This window comes from Empidonax traillii, unplaced genomic scaffold (genome assembly GCF_003031625.1).
Source record: "Empidonax traillii isolate 1590-97213 ecotype Southwest subspecies unplaced genomic scaffold, ASM303162v1 scaffold568:size636062, whole genome shotgun sequence".
NCBI lineage: Eukaryota > Metazoa > Chordata > Aves > Passeriformes > Tyrannidae > Empidonax > Empidonax traillii.
In genome coordinates this window covers 8,793-17,584 of record NW_020955761.1, presented here as the reverse complement: position 1 = coordinate 17,584, position 8,792 = coordinate 8,793, and positions in this window count along the sequence as shown.

Sequence of the window (8,792 nt, the reverse complement as noted above, 5' to 3'; positions counted from 1 at the left end):
GGGTCAAAGTAACCAATGAAAGATGAATGGTCTTATCATCAATAATAAGTTACCATAGTCACATATGTGTTATTGAAGTAGAAGTTGTTTAATTGACAGAAAAAACCCAAAATGTATAATAGATCAGTGCCTCTTTCTTGGCTAATTTTTAATGCAATGTTTTCCAAAAACATTATCTAAATATTAGCTAGGACAATATTGTCTCAGCTTTATCCCCAGTATGAGATAGTGCTCCCATTAAACTTAGTTGAACTGAAGTCTTGTTTAATTTGTTTAATTGTAGAACCTGAATGACCAAGTGAAATTCGTACTATAAATGAATAAAAGTCAGTCCTGCAGACTTCAGCTTTTCTCACTGACATTTTTCTACTGTGTAATTCATTTCCAGTCTAATAAGTACTGCCACTAGCTCTACAGCGTTATTGCTGATTAACATGACACTCGCAGCATGTCTGTCTCTTCAATTCACTGAATTTCTGAATGAGTAACAGTGGCCAAAGACTGGAGAAAGAGTTGTCAGGAATTTTCATTTGTCTTCAAGGTAGATGTTTCCTTCATCTATCCCTAGTGAAAATATTCAGCTGTGTTCCCATGTTTAATTAAAAAGGAAAAAATAAAGACTAATAACTTTCAGCAGAAAATTAAAGATTTGTAGTCTAAAGTTTTGGTTTAGAATGGTTGTACATTATTAAAACCATGACTATATTCTTCTGTCACATATTTTTCAGTCAGATGACATATCAGACAATGTTATCACAGCATTTTTCCCTTAATGAGGCAGTATTGTTAACACATTTTACCATAATGCACAATTCAGAGAAGGGAATGACAATCTGATACAATTACAGTTCTATAAATACTATTGACACCTCTGAAATAACTAAATTCTTAACAGAAAATAACCTAGTTTCCCAGCCCAGTACTTGCTATTCTTATTAAACCAAACAACACAAAACAAAACAAAAAACCCTGAACATTTCCAAAGAAATAAAACATTCTATAATTGTTATTCCCTGAAAAGAAACCATTTTCCACAGAAATTTTGTTAGCACACTGAGACATACTATTCTATTCTTATGTCGTTTGGTGACTGAAAATATAGTATATATAGATGTCCATTTTCATTATTTCATAAACTGAATTTTCACTGTAAAAAGTCCTGCATTAAGTGTATTTATTATTTTCTACTTTAAACATGCTATTTTCTTGAAAAGTAGAAGTGAGAGCAGCAGAAATATCAACACATAAATAGCACGAGTATCAATGGCAGAAATCATAAGTAATCTGGACTGTTATGGAAGTGACCTATTGATCAACTAACCATAAATGTAAATTGTTCCTGTACACCACTTACCACTAACAAAAACATCATCAAAATTAAAGCTTGTCCTAAATGATTGAGAACTGATATGAATATTACATTTCTCAGTGCACCATTTTATTGGAACATATAATCATACATTCTGTAGCAGATAAGAAAAAGAATTTTTTTTTAAATTCTATAGCAGATAAGAAAAAGAAATAATTGATGCACAGAAAGGACAGAAGTGTTAGGATCAGAGAACTGTAATTTTGCCACCTATGCTTGTTGTCCATTCAATACTCACTTTACAGGAGGATTCCCCTGGTATTTCATGCTCATCATGCAGTTACTGCACCAGGCAAATGGATATGAGAAAGAGATTTTCATGCCCATTGTGATTATATTTTGTAGTTTGAAGCAGGATTCACAGTGGGAGTCAGTGAGTGGAAGGAAAGTTGAGAAGCTGCTATTTCTTCCAAAGGTAATAGAAAAGCACTGGATGAAAAAGTCAGAGAGGCAGAAGATGGGAAAAGCTCACACATTTCTACTAACAGACTCCTAGGATTACTATAATGCTGAGATAATAGACACAGACTGTTGGGAATATGCTGCAATCACAAGACATGCTCATTAAACTCCATTAAACCTTTTGTACTTTTTTTGTCTATCAATACTGCAAATTAAATTTACTTTTCCAGTAAGACTGTCCTGAATAAACTACTTTGCCTACTTGTCTCCTTTAAACATACATCACCAAAAATCCTGGGTAAAAGGGTCCATAATCAGAAGTGTTAAGTTTAATAAAGCTACACTGTAGTTATTTAATTGTTATGTCTAGGCTCTGCTACTGAATTGATTACATAAAGGTTATTTTGGTAGGAAAATAGTTGATTAAAATATTGCAGAGTTGTGCTTTGTTCTTGAGACATCTTTAGTGATGCATTGTCAAAATAAGATCTAATAGAAAGTGTTCAATAGCTTATCTGCTGGCAACTTTGAAAAAGATACTAGTAACTTATAAGAAACCTCTTCGTTTGAGTTACAGTTGACCACAGAATATCTCCTTATAAATTTTATGCAGTTTCAGCTTAATGTACTTGACAACAATGTTTGAATTACAGAGATTTTCCTGTGAGAACTCTAGCCACAAAATAGCTAAACTTTTTGCCTCTTTCTGGCCAAAGAAATTTGACGTGTCTTCTGCATGTTGGCTGGTATCAAAATAAATCTGCTTGTCATTTTCAACCCTTCAGAAGAGACTGTTGTTTCATCATTCAGGAAGTTTGGAAAGTGAATAGGGAATTAATCCATAATTCTTTTTTTTTCCTTTTTTTTTTTTTTTTGTTTCCTGGGAGAACACTCTAATTCTCAGATCTTGTGCAGAAGTGACTTCATCACCTCCACTGAAATTTTCTATGTATATGGAATCCATGTAAGTATAAGTTCTCTTCTCTTAAGGGCTGAAAACCTTATTATAAGACATTTGATGGAAGGTGGTTAATTCCAACTGATAGAGTGTCCTGGTTTATAGTATCAAAGATTAAAAATGTAATTTAAAAAATGATGAAGGGTCTGTCTAAGGGGCAGAACATTTTTTTTTTCTTTCGGATAGTAATTGTAAGATATTTGGGGAAGAAGAATATAAAATTCAGATGCACTGAAGAATTCCTCCTCTCTTTAAAAAGCTGTGACTGGCCTGGGTTCAGACACAGATGATGGTGTAGGATCACCACTAAGATCAATTACAATACTTATGCATCACATCTCTGTTTTCAAGTTGGCTTAAACCAGAATATGACCTTAGCAAGCACGACCACAGAGATAACCCTTTCCTACTGCTGATAACAGAGCATCCTTTTTTTTCAAGTGATCATGAGAGTTGAGCAATTCCATGAGGAGACAGTGGGTTGGGAATAACTGAGCGTGGGAAGGAAGAAGATACAAAGTTCCCTAGAGTGTTACTTTTGCACTACTTTTGTTTGTTTTTCAGAACAAACTTACTGTCTTTGGAACACATCAGCTTTTTTCAGGTCCAGAATTCATAGTATTTTGCAAACTCTCCAGCTTGAATGACCTCAGAATTATTGGGCCTGATCCCTTTCTCTTGACATCAACTTTGCTGATGCACTCATGACCTCTCCCTGTGTAACACTTCTTTTTTTGTTGTTTTGGTTTTGTTTTTCACAAGAATGGGATAGAGGTCGTTCAAGTCATTGTTTCATATAAAACCTTGACTTCTAGCTAACACCAGAATTGCTGCATTTTCTTAAGGATGGATATACATCTCAACAACAGCAGTTACATTTTTAACAAAACAAAGTATACTTGTAAAATTAAGTACCGTGTGTCAACTGCACCAAGTTTGCAGATCTGAAATTCTTTACTTTTAGATGCTTGTTCCATACATAGAAAAAGTTGAAGGATATTTTAAGTGTTACTTTGCAAACTTTTTCTTTTCCTAACCTCTCCAGCCTTAATACTTTTTGCATAGTGAGACGGAACAAGAACAAAACTCTGCTTCACTGGACTTTAGTCGCTCTATCACTCTTGTTCAGCTGGAAAAAGACACTTTTAAATCTGAAGATTTCAAGGTGTAGAATATTGAAGGCAAGGCACTTGGAGCCAGCCTGTTCCAAAGCTCATCAGAAACACAGGAAAGAGGTTTTCACTCAGGCCCTTTTACACCCCTAATTCTAACACAAGCATAATCCCATTGATTTTTAAGGAGCTGTTGAAATGTTTAAAATTAGGTTTATGCTTACTCAGTTGAGACCTATGAAACCAGAACACATATACTGGAAGGAATTTTTCCATTAACATCAAACATTTTTTGCATCTCCCCCTCTATAAAAAGGAAAGGAAGAAAAGGGTTGAGTAACGCTTAGTCTGACTTTCCTCCTGTGGTTTGCTTTGTTTTCAGAGACATTCCAGAAATGTATTCCAGATGTTTTCAAATCCTTGTAACTGATTTTCCATACTATATATAACCTTTTCTACCATATCTGTTCTCTCCCTTTCTTTCACTGGTTACTGTCTCTCTTTTTCTCTTAAATGTCTTAATATTTTTTTTTACTCCAAGCTTCAGATGAGTACATTTGTATCCTTTCAGAGGTCCCACTTGAAAAAATGCACTATCTGCTAGAAGACATTGTTGCATATAGTAAAATCTCTTTCTTTGTGAAGTTATTAATTAAATAATAATATTTAGTTGCATTAGCTGGATTTTAATGATTGTAAAGGATATCAACATCTTGCTCTCAAAACACTAAATAGGCTTTTGAATGTTAAACTGGCAATGTGTTTAGGAAAACAGGCTGTCTGATAAAACACAAATTACAGTCTTATCCAGTACTCACAACGTAAAGTGTGTCTTAAGAAGTGTCTTTTTTGTTTAGCTAATTATAAGTCAGTTGCTTAATATTTTTTTCCTAAAGGTTACTTCAGCATTATTTGGCAATTCTGTTGTTGGAAAATGTTGCTGCTGTGAAACAGAAAGTGGCTGTCAAGCCCTTGGAAAGAGAAAGTAATTTTAGTGAAGCCTAGGATATTTTTCCAATCATTCAGATGAACTTGGTCAACATTCCTTTCTCCACGTGAACTAAACACGTGAAATTTCACCCTTCTCCTCAGGAGCTGCTGCTTGGCAATGATGTTTATTCACTCCTTCCTGAGGTTACAGTTCTGCTCAGTGGAGCTGATGGGAAACTGCCACTCTCCAGTGTTATTGCTGGAAGAAAAGCGTATGGGAACAGGCCAGATCTCCACTGGGGGTTCCAGATGCTCACTGAGAAGAAACAGATTTTTCACAGCCCTGGAGTACCTACTCAGGACTTGTTAAAACTCTCTTTATTTAGAGCAGTGGTATTTTTTCTTGGTTGACTAAGTAAAAATAGCTCACAGCAGTACTTACAACAATATCTGAGCTCCCTTTTTATTTGAAAGGCAGAGAGCCAAACCTAATATAGTGTAAATCAGAGCAACATTGACTTGTATCAACCAGGGATCCTGCCTATCACATTCTAACAAACGCATATGGCAAATGTTCATCATAGGCATAATGTAAAAAGCTTAAAAAAAGAGGAAGATATCACATCATCAGGCTTTTTCCTGCAACTGAGAACCACCTGACTCCTGAATACAGATTTAAGTAGTATTCCAAATGATGTGGCTCACTGGTGAGTGGTATTGACTTTCTGGAAGTCAGAGGACATTTTGCCATTGTTTACTACGTGCTTATTTTGTGAGAGAGGAAAATTATTCAGATGAGATATGAACTTCTACTAAGCTTAAAGTTCTTTGGGATTTGATTATTATTAGTTATTTTATCACAATGGTTCATGGAGTGCTCGTCTGAGATCAGGAATCCTCTGGGGTAGTTCTTGTACATACAGGGATCTGTTGCTCCTAAAGGCTTCAAATCACTTAAAAAGCACCCAACACAAAAAAAAACAAACACTAAATCAAATAACACCCAAAGCAAAAGAACAGAGAAGTATCTTCCCCATTTTACAGGTGAAGACCAGATAAAGTTATTTTCCAAAGCCTAAGAGAAGGCTGTGCGGAGCTCTTTAATCACAAAACCTCCTTTATCTTCTAATTTAACCCCACACATATTTGCAATCCAGAAGGGAATGCTTCATTATAAAATGAATCAATCCTGAGCAGTTTCAAAGTAGAATAGCTTTGCCATGACTTATCAGAGGCATAGTAAATACAACTCTGTAAGGAGTAGTACAGCACTCTGGAAGTGTGCCACCATTATGAGTTTACTTCTGAAATAAAGAAACAAGTTGTCTTTGTTCTAGGACTGAAATGTTCAAATATCAGAGCCAACACTTGTAATGTTTGGAAGGAGAGGGGGGAGAAAGGAGAGAAGGGAAGAAGAGCTTTATTTTGCAAATTCTGTTCAAATTGTGAGTTCTAGAAAACAACAAAAAAAGAGTGCTTAGGTGGTAGACAGGATGTACCATGAATAACAATGTATCCTGTGGATATTTACTACCAAATCATGTTTAACTGAAAGGAAAGTGGGAGTCACCACAGCAAGCAATTCCCATCCGATTTCTTAACATGTAAATCAGGAGCACAGAAAGGCCATTTATGGGAGTCTCACCCAGACAATGGCTTGCCGAGTGCCAAGTGGTGACATCACGCCTCACAAAGGAGAAGGAAGAGGGCTGTAAGTGCAGGCTGCCTTGCCAAGAGCTTTGTTTTGTTTCCACAGAAGAAAAAAAAAAAAGGAAAAAAAAGAAAGGAAAAAAAAAAGAGAGAGAGAGAAAAAGAGAGAGAGAAAAAAAAAAAAGGAGGAAAAAAAGAGCCAAGTAAAAATTTTTCTCAAGAATATAATATTACAGACAGAAAAAGCACAAACTTTCAAAGAAGTTGCCACGTGATTCATGGAATGTACTCTGCAGTTCTTACAGTGATTTGAATAGCACTTGTGAAAAATCAAAACTAATTTTACATTACAGTATCCAAGCAAAATGAAAGCAAACACAAACACCCATCCACCAACACACCCTCAGAGATGAATCCAAGAAATTTCCTTTGCGGGCTATGGTGCTGAGCTTTTTCCAACTGTAATGGCAACTCCAGCTGCATTTTGTAAACTAAATTCTGAAACATTATTCCTCTTGAGGTAAAGTAATGAGGAAACACATGAAAACATCACCTTTATGTCTTCCAAGGAACCTGGGATGGTTAACTTACTACATAAAGCTCAAGATCTTTAAGAAATTATATATTTACAGCACCTGTATTTATTCCTAAGTAAATTGAGGCCTAAATAGCTTTTAAACTCAGTAATCTCAGACAACTGCCTTTTTTTATTTTTCTTTCTAATTCTTATAAAAAGTGTAAATATATCAAGCCATAGAAGCAGAAAAGAAAGAACTGGAAACCTTCAGGTCTTCTGATTCATAGAAATGAGGGGAAAGAAAAGTTTGTTGCTGAATTTACAAGAGCTAACACTTCTGCCCTCTGTTTCTGTTGAGTGGTGACTTATATAATACAATAACATATTCGGGAATCTCGCAGCAATGATTTTCTGTGCCAAATACATGACATTTTAATTTGTGAGAGTGTGGACAATTACTTTAGACTGTATATTGTGCTGATATCTGGTAGTTTTGGTAAGGATGAAACACATACTTTTTCCTAAATATAAACATTTGTTACCAAGTGGCTTTAAGAAGCCTAATTCCATTTATGACTTGAATAGTTCTGACAACATAGATGTAGCAAGGCCCTCTTATGTCCCATACATTAAAACATTATAAAGATCTACACTGGGTTTGCTGTGGTTCCTTTCTCAGCCAGAGCAAAAATGAAATTAAACACACACAGAGAAGTGTATCAGAATGTTTCCCAACTGAAATTTTTATGACTTTAAAAAACCCAACCCAAACAAATAAAAGAAAAACAACAGCAACAAAGCAAAAAACAACAAACAACAGCAACAAAAAAAACATAAACCCTTAAATCAAAACAGGGAAAAACCCATCAAAACACCAAAAGCTCCCTATGCTTTATATACATATTTATTATTTTGCTTGTGTGTTGTTAATTTCTCCATTAAGGCCAGGAAACACTGTGAGAGGGATTGAGAACTGAACCTTTTAAAGGTAAAAGGCAGCTTTTGCTCAAAGCCTCCTCTGTGTTAAGGAAAGCCAATACTGAGGAAGTGATCCAAAATTGCACTTAATGAGCAAGAGTGCAACTCTGGTTGAAGTTGTATGTCTTCATTTTGTAGAGAGACACATCCAAAATCATCCCTCTTGATCCACTTTAGGGCCTGAGAGGCTATCAGTGTTCACATATCTGTAGGTACCTCCATTTCACAGAATATCTGAGTTGGAAGGGACCCACAAGGATCATTGAGTCCAGCTCTTAAGTGAACGGATCAAAGCTGTGACCTCGGCATTATTAGCACCATGCTCTAGCTAACTGAGATTACCTCTTTTTTTTTTTTTTTTTTTTTTTTTTCCCTGCTACTGCTTTCACACATGAACCCTGATGACTTGATGGGGTTTTCAGAGAAGTGGAGGTTTTTCTATATCACTTCAAGTCACCACTATGTCCACTCTAATGACTCAGTAGAAAATAGTGTTAAACAAATACCTTGTCAAAAGATTGAAAATCAAACTCAGAGCCTATATTTAATGATGTTAAATTAGGGAGCAGCATCACTGAATCCAGAATAGAGATCTCTTGGTAATTTATTCAGTCTCAACCTGGAAAAGTAAGCCAAAAGTCAGAGATTGATGTTAAACCTTCTGGGGACTTTCAGATTTATGAAAAGGCAAAATAAGCAATGTAAAATGATCCACTTAATGAGGGGTCCTAAGACTAAGCCATACAGGGAAAATAATAAGATGTATGTACCCAGTGCAGAACGGTATATTTTAAACAACAGTGGTATCCTAAGGTGGTGTCCTATTCCACTCACATGGAAGTAACACTTTAGCCTTACACAATGAGCAGACACATC